The sequence below is a fragment of the Somniosus microcephalus genome, chromosome 28, assembly GCF_052327205.1.
Source record: "Somniosus microcephalus isolate GS21.2 chromosome 28, FLI_Smic_1.0, whole genome shotgun sequence".
In the NCBI taxonomy this organism is placed as follows: domain Eukaryota; kingdom Metazoa; phylum Chordata; class Chondrichthyes; order Squaliformes; family Somniosidae; genus Somniosus; species Somniosus microcephalus.
The window spans coordinates 12,564,881-12,579,975 of NC_141014.1; the positions used below are offsets into that span (position 1 = coordinate 12,564,881).

Here is a 15,095-nt window from a genome sequence, read left to right on the forward strand (position 1 = left end):
CCTTGCCAAAAGAACCTACTACACCACCAGAAACGACTACACCACCGAGGCGTTATCCGGACCGAGTCACGAAGCCTCCTGAGAGACTGACTTATATTTGATTAACTGCAGCAATGTGTAGATTATTTTTCTTATAACATGTAATTAATAATTACTTAAAATATGATGTACTGGTTAACTAAAAGGGGAGGAATTGTAGTGTATGTGCCTTTAAGAGCCCCAGGTGTGCTGTAATGCCGGCTCGGGCTATATAAGCCTGTATGTCCGTTGGAACCACCCCCCCGCCAGACTTTGCTTAGTAAACACCGATAAACCAACTCCTATCTTCAGTGTCTCCATCAACACACGGACACTACAATAGTACCAATCTTAAAAATACATCACCCCAGATGGGACTCGAACCCACAATCCCTGACTTAGAAGGCCAGTGCCTTATCCATTAGGCCACTGGGGTTGCACATAAAGCAATGAAAATCATGAGACTTAAGAGTCAGTTTGTGAACGCCAAATTATTATTTACAGGGCAAATTATTCTCACCGCAGACAGAAAACCTTTGATTAGGATTTAAAATGCACATTGTTGGGTGGCTAATGAATCGATTCACCACATTCTTCCCATGTGGCCCGAATACTATGGTAGGTAATCAATCAAACCCAAACTGCACAGCCAGAGTAAAGTTTGTACAGGACACAATTTCAAACTTTGCAAATGTCACAAAACTTGGAAGTGCAGTGAACAGTGAGGAGGATAGTGATAGACTTCAAGAGGACATAGACAGGCTGGTGGAATGGGCGGACATGTGACAAATGAAATGTAACGCAGAAAACTGATACATTTTGGTAGAAGGAATGAAGAGAGGAAATATAAACTAAAGGGTACAATCCTAAAGGGGTGCATGAACAGACAAAACTACGGGTGTATGTTCACAAATCATTGAAGGTGGCAGGGCAGGTTGAGAAAGCAGTTAAAAAATCTTACGGGATCCTGGGCTTCATGAATAGAGTTGTACAGTCATAGAGTCATAACGGCACAGAGGGAGGCCATTAAGCCCATCCAGTCCGTGCCGGCTCTCTTTAGAGCAATCCAGTCAGTCCCATTCCCCCGCTTTATTCCCATAGCCCTGCAAGTTTATTTCCCTCAAGTGCCTATCCAGCCTCCCCTTGAAAACATTGAGTGTCTCCACTTCCACCACTTCCATCGGCAGCGAGTTCCAGGTCATCACCATTCACTGTGTAAAAAGGTTTTTCTCACACCCCCCCTGTATCTCTTGCCCAATTCCTTAAGTCTGTGTCCCCTAGTCCTTGTACCATCAAGTAGTGGGAAGAGCCTTTCCCCGTCTAGCCTATCCAAACCCGTCATAATCTTGTACACCTCTATCAAATCACCCCTCAACCTCCTTTACTCTAACGAAAACAAATCCAGCTTCTCCAACCTGTCCTTATAGCTAAGATCCCCCATCCACGGAACCATTCTGGTAAATCTCCTCTGCACCTTCTCAAGGGCCTTCACATCCTTCCTAAATTGTGGTGACCAGAACTGGATGCAATACTCCCGTTGTGGTCCAACCAGCGCTTTATAAAGGTTCAGCATAACTTCTCTACTTTTGTACTCAAAACCTAAAACCTCTATTTATGAAGCCCAAGATCCCATATGCTTTGTTAACCACTCTCTCAATATGTCCTGCCACCGAGGTATAGAGTAGAAAATCGTGGAAATTATGATGAACCTGTATAAAACACTGATTCGACCCCAACTGGAGTATTGTGTCCAATTCTGGGCACCGCACTTTAGGAAGGATGTGAAGGTCTTAGAGAGGGTGCAGAAAAGATTTACGAGAATGATTCCAGGGATGAGGGACTTTAGTTATGTCGATAGACTGGAGAAGCTGGGGTTGTTTTCCATAGAGCAGAGGATTGAGAGAAGATTTGATAGAGGTGTTCAAAATCATGAGGGGTCTGGACAGTGTAGATAGAGAGAAACTGTTCCCATTGGTGGAAGGGTCGAGAACCAGAGGACACAGATTTAAGATGATTGGCGGAACAGTCAAAGGCGACGTGTGGAATAACTTGTTCACTCAGGCTGGTGGAGGCAGATTCAATCACGGCTTTCAAAGGGGAATTGGATAAGTACCTGCAGGAAAAACATTTGCAGGGCTACGGGAAAGGGGCAGGGACAGTGGGACTAGCTGAAGTGGTATTGCAGAGAGCCGGCACGGGCTCGACGGGCCGAATGGCCTCCTTCAGTGCTGTAACCATTCTATGATAACCTTTTGGTCACCTGTCCTAGTATCTCCTTATGTGGCTCGGTGTCAAATTCTGTCTGATAATCGCTCCTGTGAGCCCCTTGGGGCGTTTTACTACTTAACAGACGCTATATAAATGCAAGTTGTTGCTGTAGATGGCTCTGGCACGGCACGTGAGCAGCGGCAGATATGATGGGTGAAAATAGCTTCCCTCTATGCTTAACTTTCCAGGATTAGGGAAATGTGAGGAATTTCATAGCGGTCAATTGTCCTCAGGTGGGGTGCTGTTTGTATTCTGCCCCAGTGGCCTAATGGATAAGGCACTGACCTCCGAAGCCAGGGATTGTGTGTTTGAGTCTCATCTGAGGTGATGTGTTTTTAATGATTGACACTATGGCGGATTAGATGGGGCAAGTGGTGGAAAGTACAGCCAGGCGGGGAGGCTGCATTAATCGTAACTTGTGAGCCAAGTTTCCGTCAAGGCCGTGGTGTCAATGCAATCATCCGCAATAAGCTCAAGGGTGGTAAGGGCCTTGTGGACAAGTGGATCAACATTTCGAGGAAGTGGGAGCAGGAATTTGGGAGGGCCGAGTGACCAAGAGGTTTGCTGGAGGTATTTCTGTGGAAATTTCCAGGGCTGACTGATGTAAACAAAGAGGTGGATGGTCAGTGGGCCCAGGTAACTTTAAACTTGTAGCTTGGGCTAGAATGCAACCACACAGGATCATACCTATCAGCCAAGGTCCCAGACTCCTCCATCACCATCCCTGGGTATGTCCCGTCCCACAAGCAGGACAGACCCACCAGAGGTGGTGGCCCAGTGGTACACAGACAGGAGGGAGTGGCCCTGGGAGTCCTCAACGCTGACTCCTGTCCCCATGAACTCTCATGCCATCAGGTGGACTTCAATGTCCATCACCATAAGAACATAAGAAGTAGGAGCAGGAGTCGACCATACAGCCCTTCGAGCCTGCTCCGCCATTCAATAAGATCATGACTGATCTTCGACCTCAACTCCACTTTCCCGCCCGACCCCATATCCCTTGTTCCCCCTAGAGTCCAAATATCTATCTATCCCAGCCTTGAATATAGTCCACGACTCAGCATCCTTCGGGGCAGAGAATTCCAAACATTCACAACCCTCTGAGTGAAGAAATTCCTCCTCATCTCAGTCTTAAATGGTCGACCCCTTATCCTGGGATTGTGACCCCTGGTTCTAGACACTCAACCCAGGGGAAACAACCTCTCAGCATCTACCCTGTCAATCCCACTCAAAATCTTATATGTTTCAGTGAGATCACCTCTCATTCTTCTAAAATCCAGAGAGTATCGGCTCATTCTACACAATCTCTCATCATAGGACAGCCCTCTCATCCCAGGAATCAATCTAGTGAACCTTCGTTGCACCGCCTCTAAGGCAAGTATATCCTTCCTTAGATAAGGAGACCAGAACTGTGCGCAGTACTCCAGGTGTGGTCTCACCAAAGCCCTGTACAATTGTAGTAAGACTTCCTTACTCTTGTGTTCCAACACCCTTGCAATAAAGGCCAACATGCCATTTGCCTTCCTAATTGCTTGCTGTACCTGCATGCTAACTCTCTGTGTTTCCTGTACGAGGACACCTAAATCTCTCTGAACACCAACATTTAATAGTTTCTCACCATTTAAAAAATATTCTGTTTTTCTATTCTTCCTAACAAAGTGAATAACCTCACCTTTCCTCACATTATTCTCTATCTCCCACCTTATTGCCCACTCACTTAATCTGTCTAGATCCCTTTGCAGGCTCCTTGTGTCCTCCTCACAGCTTACTTTTCCACCCAGCTTTGTATCGTCAGCAAATCTGGATACATTGTCCTCGGTCCCTTCATCTAAGTCATTAATATAGATTGTGAATAGCTGAGGCCCAAGCATCCCACTAGTTACAGCCTGCCAACCGGAAAATGACCCGTTTATCCCTACCCGCTGTTTTCTGTCTGTTAGCCACTCCTCTATCCATGCTAATATATTACCCCAACCCCAGGATACCTTATCTTGCGTAGTGTTGTGGTTGTTGGAGGTCAATCACCTCAGCCCCAGGACATCGCTGCAGGAGTTCCTCAGGGCAGCAGCTCACCACCACCTTCTCAAGGGCAATTAGGGATGGGTAATAAATGCTGGCCTTGCCAACGACGCCCACATCCCAGGAAGAAATCAAAATAAAACATTTTACGTTGCACCTGATTGAATGCCTTTTGGAAATGCAAATATACGACATCCACTGGTTCCCATTTATCTACCCTGCTAGTTACATCCTCAAAATACTCCAATAAATTTGTTAAACACAATTTCCCTTTCACAAAAACCTAATCATATGATTTTCTGAGTGCATTGTTACCACTTCCTCAATAATGGATTCCAACATTTTCCCGATGACTGATGTCAGGCTAACTGGCCCGTCTTCTCTCTCCCTCCTTCTTGTGGATGATTGCATTGACCTTACGGCCTTGTTGGAATCTTGGCTACAGGTGATTATACAATCCTCCTTAATGCAGCCTCCCCGCCTGGCAGCACCTTCCACCACTTGCCCCGCCTCAACTGCCGTTGTGTCAATCATTAAAAACACATCACCCCAGATGAGACTCGAACCCACAATCCCTGGCTTAGGAGACCAGTGCCTTACCTATTGGGCCACTGGGGCTGAATACAGAAGATAACCCGCCTGAGGGCAATTGACCGCTCCGAAATGTGACATCTGCCTCAGTTTCAGAGTCTTCGAAAGTTCAGCAGAGATGGGAGCTATTTTCACCCATCATATCTGTCACTGCTCGCGCCATACCAGAGCCACCTACAACAACAACTTGCATTTATATAGCGTCGTTAACATAGCAAAATATTCCAAGGCGCTTCACAGGAGCGATTATCAAACAAAATTTGACACCGAGCCACATAAGGAGATATTAGGACAGGAGTCCTGAACCTTGGTCAAAGAGGTAGGTTTTAAGGAACATTGAAAGGAGGAGAGAGAGGCAGCGATGTTTAGGGAGATACCGTGCCCACTGTCCATTCCCCGACCCTCCCCGCTCTTTGTTTTCAGCAGTGAGCCCTGGAACTTTGCTCAAATTTGATTCCCAATTCCTGGCCTTTCTCTGCCATCAATACTAAACTGCTCCACTGGAACAACTCAGCTGCTGTGACTCTGATCTTCTATTCAGTTGCTTAAGTTTGAAGGTAACTTTGTCCAGTTTGCAGCCCATCCCCCATCGTCTGCTGTGTCTGTGACTGTCCCACTGGTTTATTTTGCTGCTGTCCGGGTCCTGACCAGAAATTCACTCTCCTGGGCCGACGTCCATTTCTGGATCTTATGGTGGCCTCCAACTTCACCACTGCTTTCTGCCACACAACACTTCTCCACATTAACACCTCCAGCGTACCTCTCGGTTACTCTGCCCTCCCAAATCTCTTCAGAATATTTATCAACTTGCGAACACTGCCCTGACCATCGACGAGTTTATTCTGGATGGTTGCATTGACATTCTGGGCCTTGACGGCTATGCCATAGTGCCAATCTTAAAAACATATCACCCCAGATGGGACTCGAACCCACAATCCCTGGCTTAGGAGGCCAGTGCCTTATCCATTAGGCCACTGGGGCTGTATACAAAGTACTGAAAATCATGAAACTTAAGGGTCAGTTTGTGACTGCCAAATCATTATTTACAGGGCAAATTATTCTCACCGCAGACAGAAAATCTTTGATTAGGATTTAAAATGCACATTGTTGGGTGGCTAATGAATCGATTCACCCCATTCTCCCCATGTGGCCCGAATACGACGGTAGGTAATCAATCAAACCCAAACTGCACAGCCAGAGTAAAGTTTGTACAGGACACAATTTCAAACTTGGCAGATGACACAAAACTTGGAAGTGCAGTGAACAGTGAGAAGGATAGTGATAGACTTCAAGAGGACATGGACAGGCTGGTGGAATGGGTGGACACGTGACAAATGAAAGTTAACGCAGAAAACTGATACATTTTGCTAGAAGGAATGAAGAGAGGAAATATAAACTAAAGGGTACAATTCTAAAGTGGGTGCATGAACAGACAGAACTAGGGGTGTATGTACACAACTCATTGAAGGTGGCAGGGCAGGTTGAGAAAGCAGTTAAAAAAGCTTACGGGATCCTGGGCTTCATGAATAGAGTTGTAGAGTCATCGAGTCATAACGGCACAGAGGGAGGCCATTCAGCCCATCCAGTCCGTGCCAGCTCTCTTTAGAGCAATCCAGTCAGTCCCATTCCCCCGCTTTATTCCCATAGCCCTGCAAGTTTATTTCCCTCAAGTGCCTATCCAGTCTCCCCTTGAAAACATTGAGTGTCTCCACTTCCACCACTTCCGTCGGCAGCGAGTTCCAGGTCATCACCATTCACTGTGTAAAAAGGTTTTTCTCACATCCCCCCTGTATCTCTTGCCCAATGCCTTAAATCTGTGTCCCCTGGTCCTTGTGCCATCAACTAGTGGGAAGAGCCTTTCCCCGTCTAGCCTATCCAAACCCGTCATAATCTTGTACACCTCTATCAAATCACCCCTCAACCTCCTTTACTCTAACGAAAACAAATCCAGCTTCTCCAACCTGTCCTTATAGCTAAGATCCCCCATCCACGGAACCATTCTGGTAAATCTCCTCTGCACCTTCTCAAGGGCCTTCACATCCTTCCTAAATTGTGGTGACCAGAACTGGATGCAATACTCCCGTTGTGGTCCAACCAGCGCTTTATAAAGGTTCAGCATAACTTCTCTACTTTTGTACTCAAAACCTAAAACCTCTATTTATGAAGCCCAAGATCCCATATGCTTTGTTAACCACTCTCTCAATATGTCCTGCCACCGAGGTATAGAGTAGAAAATCGTGGAAATTATGATGAACCTGTATAAAACACTGATTCGACCCCAACTGGAGTATTGTGTCCAATTCTGGGCACCGCACTTTAGGAAGGATGTGAAGGTCTTAGAGAGGGTGCAGAAAAGATTTACGAGAATGATTCCAGGGATGAGGGACTTTAGTTATGTCGATAGACTGGAGAAGCTGGGGTTGTTTTCCATAGAGCAGAGAAGATTGAGAGAAGATTTGATAGAGGTGTTCAAAATCATGAGGGGTCTGGACAGTGTAGATAGAGAGAAACTGTTCCCATTGGTGGAAGGGTCGAGAACCAGAGGACACAGATTTAAGATGATTGGCGGAACAGTCAAAGGCGACGTGTGGAATAACTTGTTCACTCAGGCTGGTGGAGGCAGATTCAATCACGGCTTTCAAAGGGGAATTGGATAAGTACCTGCAGGAAAAACATTTGCAGGGCTACGGGAAAGGGGCAGGGACAGTGGGACTAGCTGAAGTGGTATTGCAGAGAGCCGGCACGGGCTCGACGGGCCGAATGGCCTCCTTCAGTGCTGTAACCATTCTATGATAACCTTTTGGTCACCTGTCCTAGTATCTCCTTATGTGGCTCGGTGTCAAATTCTGTCTGATAATCGCTCCTGTGAGCCCCTTGGGGCGTTTTACTACTTAACAGACGCTATATAAATGCAAGTTGTTGCTGTAGATGGCTTTGGCACGGCACGTGAGCAGCGGCAGATATGATGGGTGAAAATAGCTTCCCTCTATGCTTAACTTTCCAGGATTAGGGAAATGTGAGGAATTTCATAGCGGTCAATTGTCCTCAGGTGGGGTGCTGTTTGTATTCTGCCCCAGTGGCCTAATGGATAAGGCACTGACCTCCGAAGCCAGGGATTGTGTGTTTGAGTCTCATCTGAGGTGATGTGTTTTTAATGATTGACACTATGGCGGATTAGATGGGGCAAGTGGTGGAAAGTACAGCCAGGCGGGGAGGCTGCATTAATCGTAACTTGTGAGCCAAGTTTCCGTCAAGGCCGTGGTGTCAATGCAATCATCCGCAATAAGCTCAAGGGTGGTAAGGGCCTTGTGGACAAGTGGATCAACATTTCGAGGAAGTGGGAGCAGGAATTTGGGAGGGCCGAGTGACCAAGAGGTTTGCTGGAGGTATTTCTGTGGAAATTTCCAGGGCTGACTGATGTAAACAAAGAGGTGGATGGTCAGTGGGCCCAGGTAACTTTAAACTTGTAGCTTGGGCTAGAATGCAACCACACAGGATCATACCTATCAGCCAAGGTCCCAGACTCCTCCATCACCATCCCTGGGTATGTCCCGTCCCACAAGCAGGACAGACCCACCAGAGGTGGTGGCCCAGTGGTACACAGACAGGAGGGAGTGGCCCTGGGAGTCCTCAACGCTGACTCCTGTCCCCATGAACTCTCATGCCATCAGGTGGACTTCAATGTCCATCACCATAAGAACATAAGAAGTAGGAGCAGGAGTCGACCATACAGCCCTTCGAGCCTGCTCCGCCATTCAATAAGATCATGACTGATCTTCGACCTCAACTCCACTTTCCCGCCCGACCCCATATCCCTTGTTCCCCCTAGAGTCCAAATATCTATCTATCCCAGCCTTGAATATAGTCCACGACTCAGCATCCTTCGGGGCAGAGAATTCCAAACATTCACAACCCTCTGAGTGAAGAAATTCCTCCTCATCTCAGTCTTAAATGGTCGACCCCTTATCCTGGGATTGTGACCCCTGGTTCTAGACACTCAACCCAGGGGAAACAACCTCTCAGCATCTACCCTGTCAATCCCACTCAAAATCTTATATGTTTCAGTGAGATCACCTCTCATTCTTCTAAAATCCAGAGAGTATCGGCTCATTCTACACAATCTCTCATCATAGGACAGCCCTCTCATCCCAGGAATCAATCTAGTGAACCTTCGTTGCACCGCCTCTAAGGCAAGTATATCCTTCCTTAGATAAGGAGACCAGAACTGTGCGCAGTACTCCAGGTGTGGTCTCACCAAAGCCCTGTACAATTGTAGTAAGACTTCCTTACTCTTGTGTTCCAACACCCTTGCAATAAAGGCCAACATGCCATTTGCCTTCCTAATTGCTTGCTGTACCTGCATGCTAACTCTCTGTGTTTCCTGTACGAGGACACCTAAATCTCTCTGAACACCAACATTTAATAGTTTCTCACCATTTAAAAAATATTCTGTTTTTCTATTCTTCCTAACAAAGTGAATAACCTCACCTTTCCTCACATTATTCTCTATCTCCCACCTTATTGCCCACTCACTTAATCTGTCTAGATCCCTTTGCAGGCTCCTTGTGTCCTCCTCACAGCTTACTTTTCCACCCAGCTTTGTATCGTCAGCAAATCTGGATACATTGTCCTCGGTCCCTTCATCTAAGTCATTAATATAGATTGTGAATAGCTGAGGCCCAAGCATCCCACTAGTTACAGCCTGCCAACCGGAAAATGACCCGTTTATCCCTACCCGCTGTTTTCTGTCTGTTAGCCACTCCTCTATCCATGCTAATATATTACCCCAACCCCAGGATACCTTATCTTGCGTAGTGTTGTGGTTGTTGGAGGTCAATCACCTCAGCCCCAGGACATCGCTGCAGGAGTTCCTCAGGGCAGCAGCTCACCACCACCTTCTCAAGGGCAATTAGGGATGGGTAATAAATGCTGGCCTTGCCAACGACGCCCACATCCCAGGAAGAAATCAAAATAAAACATTTTACGTTGCACCTGATTGAATGCCTTTTGGAAATGCAAATATACGACATCCACTGGTTCCCATTTATCTACCCTGCTAGTTACATCCTCAAAATACTCCAATAAATTTGTTAAACACAATTTCCCTTTCACAAAAACCTAATCATATGATTTTCTGAGTGCATTGTTACCACTTCCTCAATAATGGATTCCAACATTTTCCCGATGACTGATGTCAGGCTAACTGGCCCGTCTTCTCTCTCCCTCCTTCTTGTGGATGATTGCATTGACCTTACGGCCTTGTTGGAATCTTGGCTACAGGTGATTATACAATCCTCCTTAATGCAGCCTCCCCGCCTGGCAGCACCTTCCACCACTTGCCCCGCCTCAACTGCCGTTGTGTCAATCATTAAAAACACATCACCCCAGATGAGACTCGAACCCACAATCCCTGGCTTAGGAGACCAGTGCCTTACCTATTGGGCCACTGGGGCTGAATACAGAAGATAACCCGCCTGAGGGCAATTGACCGCTCCGAAATGTGACATCTGCCTCAGTTTCAGAGTCTTCGAAAGTTCAGCAGAGATGGGAGCTATTTTCACCCATCATATCTGTCACTGCTCGCGCCATACCAGAGCCAACTACAACAACAACTTGCATTTATATAGCATCGTTAACATAGTAAAATATTCCAAGGCGCTTCACAGGAGCGATTATCAAACAAAATTTGACACCGAGCCACATAAGGAGATATTAGGACAGGAGTCCTGAACCTTGGTCAAAGAGGTAGGTTTTAAGGAACATTTAAAGGAGGAGAGAGAGGCAGCGAGGCGGAGATGTTTAGGGAGATACCGTGCCCACTGTCCATTCCCCGACCCTGCCCGCTCTTTGTTTTCAGCAGTGAGCCCTGGAACTTTGCTCAAATTTGATTCCCAATTCCTAGCCTTCTCTGCCCTCAATACTAAACTGCTCCACTGGACAACTCAGCTGCTGTGACTCTGATCTTCTATTCAGTTGCTTAAGTTTGAAGGTAACTTTGTCCAGTTTGCAGCCCATCCCCCATCGCTGCTGTGTCTGTGACTGTCCCACTGGTTTATTTTGCTGCTGTCCGGGTCCTGACCAGAAATTCACTCTCCTGGGCCGACATCCATTTCTGGATCTTATGGTGGCCTCCAACTTCACCACTGCTTCCTGCCACACAACACTTCTCCACATTAACACCTCCAGCGTACCTCTCGGTTACTCTGCCCTCCCAAATCTCTTCAGAATATTTATCAACTTGCGAACACTGCCCTGACCATCGACGAGTTTATTCTGGATGGTTGCATTGACATTCTGGGCCTTGACGGCTATACCATAGTGCCAATCTTAAAAACATATCACCCCAGATGGGACTCGAACCCACAATCCCTGGCTTAGGAGGCCAGTGCCTTATCCATTAGGCCACTGGGGCTGTATACAAAGTAATGAAAATCATGAAACTTAAGGGTCAGTTTGTGACTGCCAAATTATTATTTACAGGGCAAATTATTCTCACCGCAGACAGAAAATCTTTGATTAGGATTTAAAATGCACATTGTTGGGTGGCTAATGAATCGATTCACCCCATTCTCCCCATGTGGCCCGAATACGACGGTAGGTAATCAATCAAACCCAAACTGCACAGCCAGAGTAAAGTTTGTACAGGACACAATTTCAAACTTGGCAGATGACACAAAACTTGGAAGTGCAGTGAACAGTGAGGAGGATAGTGATAGACTTCAAGAGGACATGGACAGGCTGGTGGAATGGGTGGACACGTGACAAATGAAAGTTAACGCAGAAAACTGATACATTTTGCTAGAAGGAATGAAGAGAGGAAATATAAACTAAAGGGTACAATTCTAAAGTGGGTGCATGAACAGACAGAACTGGGGGTGTATGTACACAACTCATTGAAGGTGGCAGGGCAGGTTGAGAAAGCAGTTAAAAAAGCTTACGGGATCCTGGGCTTCATGAATAGAGTTGTAGAGTCATCAAGTCATAACGGCACAGAGGGAGGCCATTCAGCCCATCCAGTCCGTGCCTGCTCTCTTTAGAGCAATCCAGTCAGTCCCATTCCCCCGCTTTATTCCCATAGCCCTGCAAGTTTATTTCCCTCAAGTGCCTATCCAGTCTCCCCTTGAAAACATTGAGTGTCTCCACTTCCACCACTTCCGTCGGCAGCGAGTTCCAGGTCATCACCATTCACTGTGTAAAAAAGTTTTTCTCACATCCCCCCTGTATCTCTTGCCCAATGCCTTAAATCTGTGTCCCCTGGTCCTTGTGCCATCAACTAGTGGGAAGAGCCTTTCCCCGTCTAGCCTATCCAAACCCGTCATAATCTTGTACACCTCTATCAAATCACCCCTCAACCTCCTTTGCTCTAAAGAAAATAAATCCAGCTTCTCCAACCTGTCCTTATAGCTAAGATCCCCCATCCACGGAACCATTCTGGTAAATCTCCTCTGCACCCTCTCAAGGGCCTTCACATCCTTCCTAAATTGTGGTGACCAGAACTGGATGCAATACTCCAGTTGTGGTCCAACCAGCGCTTTATAAAGGTTCAGCATAACTTCTCTACTTTTGTACTCAAAACCTAAAACCTCTATTTATGAAGCCCAAGATCCCATATGCTTTGTTAACCACTCTCTCAATATGTCCTGCCACCGAGGTATAGAGTAGAAAATCGTGGAAATTATGATGAACCTTTATAAAACATTGGTTCGACCCCAACTGGAGTATTGTGTCCAATTATGAGCACCGCACTTCAGGAAGGATGTGAAGGCCTTAGAGAGAGTGCAGAAAGATTTACGAGAATGATTCCAGGGAAGAGGGACTTTAGTTACATGGATAGACTGGAGAAGCTGGGGTTGTTCTCCTTAGAGCAGAGAGGATTGAGAGTAGATTTGATAGAGGTGTTCAAAATCATGAGGGGTCTGGACAGAGTAGATAGAGAGAAACTGTTCCCATTGGTGGAAGGGTCGACAACCAGAGGACAAATTTAAGATGATTGGTGGAACAACCAAAGGTGACGTGTGGAAAAACTTTTTTACTCAGCGAGTGGTTAGGATCTGGAATGCACTGCCTGGAAGGCTGGTGGAGGCAGATTCAATCACGGCTTTCAAAGTGGAATTGGGTAAGTACCTGCAGGAAAAACATTTGCAGGGCTACGGGGAAGGGGCAGAGACAGTGGGACTAGCTGAAGTGGTATTGCAGAGAGCCGGCACAGGCTCGACGGGCCGAATGGCCTCCTTCTGTGCTGTAACCATTCGATGATAAGCTTTTGGTCACCTGTCCCAGTATCTCCTTATGTGGCTCGGTGTCAAATTCTCTTTGATAATCGCTCCTGTGAGCCCCTTGGGACGTTTTACTACTTTACAGACGCTATATAAATGCAAGTGGTTGCTGCAGATGGCTCTGGCACGGCACGTGAGCAGCGGCAGATATGATGGGTGAAAATAGCTTCCCTCAGTGCTTAACTTTCCAGGATTTGGGAAATGTGGGGAATTTCAGAGCGGTCAATTGTCCTCAGGTGGGGTGCTGTTAGTATTCAGCCCCAGTGGCCTAATGGATAAGGCACTGACCTCCTAAGTCAGGGATTATGTGTTTGAGTCTCATCTGGGGTGATGCGTTTTTAATGATTGACACTATGGCGGATTAGACGGGGCAAGTGGTGGAAAGTACAGCCAGGCGGGGAGGCTGCATTAATTGTAACTTGTGAGCCAAGTTTCCGTCAAGGCTGTGATGTCAATGCAACCATCCGCAATAAGCTCAAGGGTGGTAAGGGCCTTGTGGACAAGTGTATTGACAATTCGAGGAAGCTGGAGTAGGGATTTGGGAGGGCCGAGTGACCAAGAGGGTTTATGGAGGTATTACCGTGGAAATTTCCAGGGCTGACTGACGTAAACAAAGAGGTGGATGGTCAGTGGGCCCAGGTAACTTTAAACTTGTAGCTTGGGCTAGAATGCAACCACACAGGATCATACCTATCAGCCAAGGTCCCAGACTCCTCCATCACCATCCCTGGGTATGTCCCGTCCCACAAGCAGGACAGACCCAGCAGAGGTGGCGGCCCAGTGGTACACAGACAGGAGGGAGTGGCCCTGGGAGTCCTCAACGCTGACTCCTGACCCCATGAACTCTCATACCATCAGGTGGACTTCAATGTCCATCACCATAAGAACATAAGAAGTAGGAGCAGGAGTCGACCATACAGCCCTTCCAGCCTGCTCCGCCATTCAATAAGATCATGGCTAATCTTCGACCTCAACTCCACTTTCCCGCCCGACCCCATATCCCTTGTTCCCCCTAGAGTCCAAATATCTATCTATCGCAGCCTTGAATATACTCCACGACTCAGCATCCACAGCCCTTTGGGGTGGAGAATTCCAAAGATTCACAACCCTCTGAGTGAAGAAATTCCTCCTCATCTCAGTCTTAAATGCACGACCCCTTATCCTGAGACTGTGACCCCTAGTTCTAGACACTCAACCCAGGGGAAACAACCTCTCAGCATCCAGCCTGTCAATCCCACTCTGAATCTTATATGTTTCATTCTTCTGAACTCCAGAGAGTATAGGCCCATTCTACACAATCTCTCATTATAGGACAATCCTCTCATCCCAGGAATCAATCTAGTGAATCTTCATTGCACTGCATCATAAGGCATGTATGTCCTTTCTCTGATAAGGAGACCAGAACTGTGCCCAGTACTCCAGGTGTGGTCTCACCAAAGCCCTGTACAATTGTAGTAAGACTTCCTTACTCTTGTGCTCCAACACCCTTGCAATAAAGGCCAACATGCCATTTGCCTTCCTAATTGCTTGCTGTACCTGCATGCTAACTCTCTGTGTTTCGTGTACGAGGACACCTAAATCTCTCTGAACACCAACATTTAATAGTTTCTCACCATTTAAAAAATATTCTGTTTTTCTATTCTTCCTAACAAAGTGAATAACCTCACCTTTCCTCACATTATTCTCTATTTCCCTCCTTATTGTCCACTCACTTAACCTCTCTAGATCCCTTTGCAGGCTCTTTGTGTCCTCCTCACAGCTTACTTTTCCACCTCGCTTTGTATCGTCAGCAAATCTGGATACATTGTCCTCGGTCCCTTCATCTAAGTCATTAATATAGATTGTAAATAGCTGAGGCCCAAGCACCACACTAGTTACAGCCCGCCAACTGGAAAATGACCCGTTTATCCCTACCCGCTGTTT

General features: G+C 46.7%; 3 non-coding genes across 3 annotated transcripts; all 3 read right to left on the reverse strand.

The window, feature by feature from the left end:
- Positions 1-381: 381 nt before the first annotated feature.
- trnar-ucu (transfer RNA arginine (anticodon UCU)) lies at positions 382-454 on the reverse strand. Its single transcript has one exon. It is a non-coding gene; the product is annotated as a tRNA-Arg (tRNA).
- Positions 455-5,804: 5,350 nt separating this feature from the next.
- On the reverse strand, positions 5,805-5,877 carry trnar-ccu (transfer RNA arginine (anticodon CCU)). The gene has a single exon. It is a non-coding gene; the product is annotated as a tRNA-Arg (tRNA).
- Positions 5,878-11,235: 5,358 nt separating this feature from the next.
- On the reverse strand, positions 11,236-11,308 carry trnar-ccu (transfer RNA arginine (anticodon CCU)). The gene has a single exon. It is a non-coding gene; the product is annotated as a tRNA-Arg (tRNA).
- Positions 11,309-15,095: the final 3,787 nt, after the last annotated feature.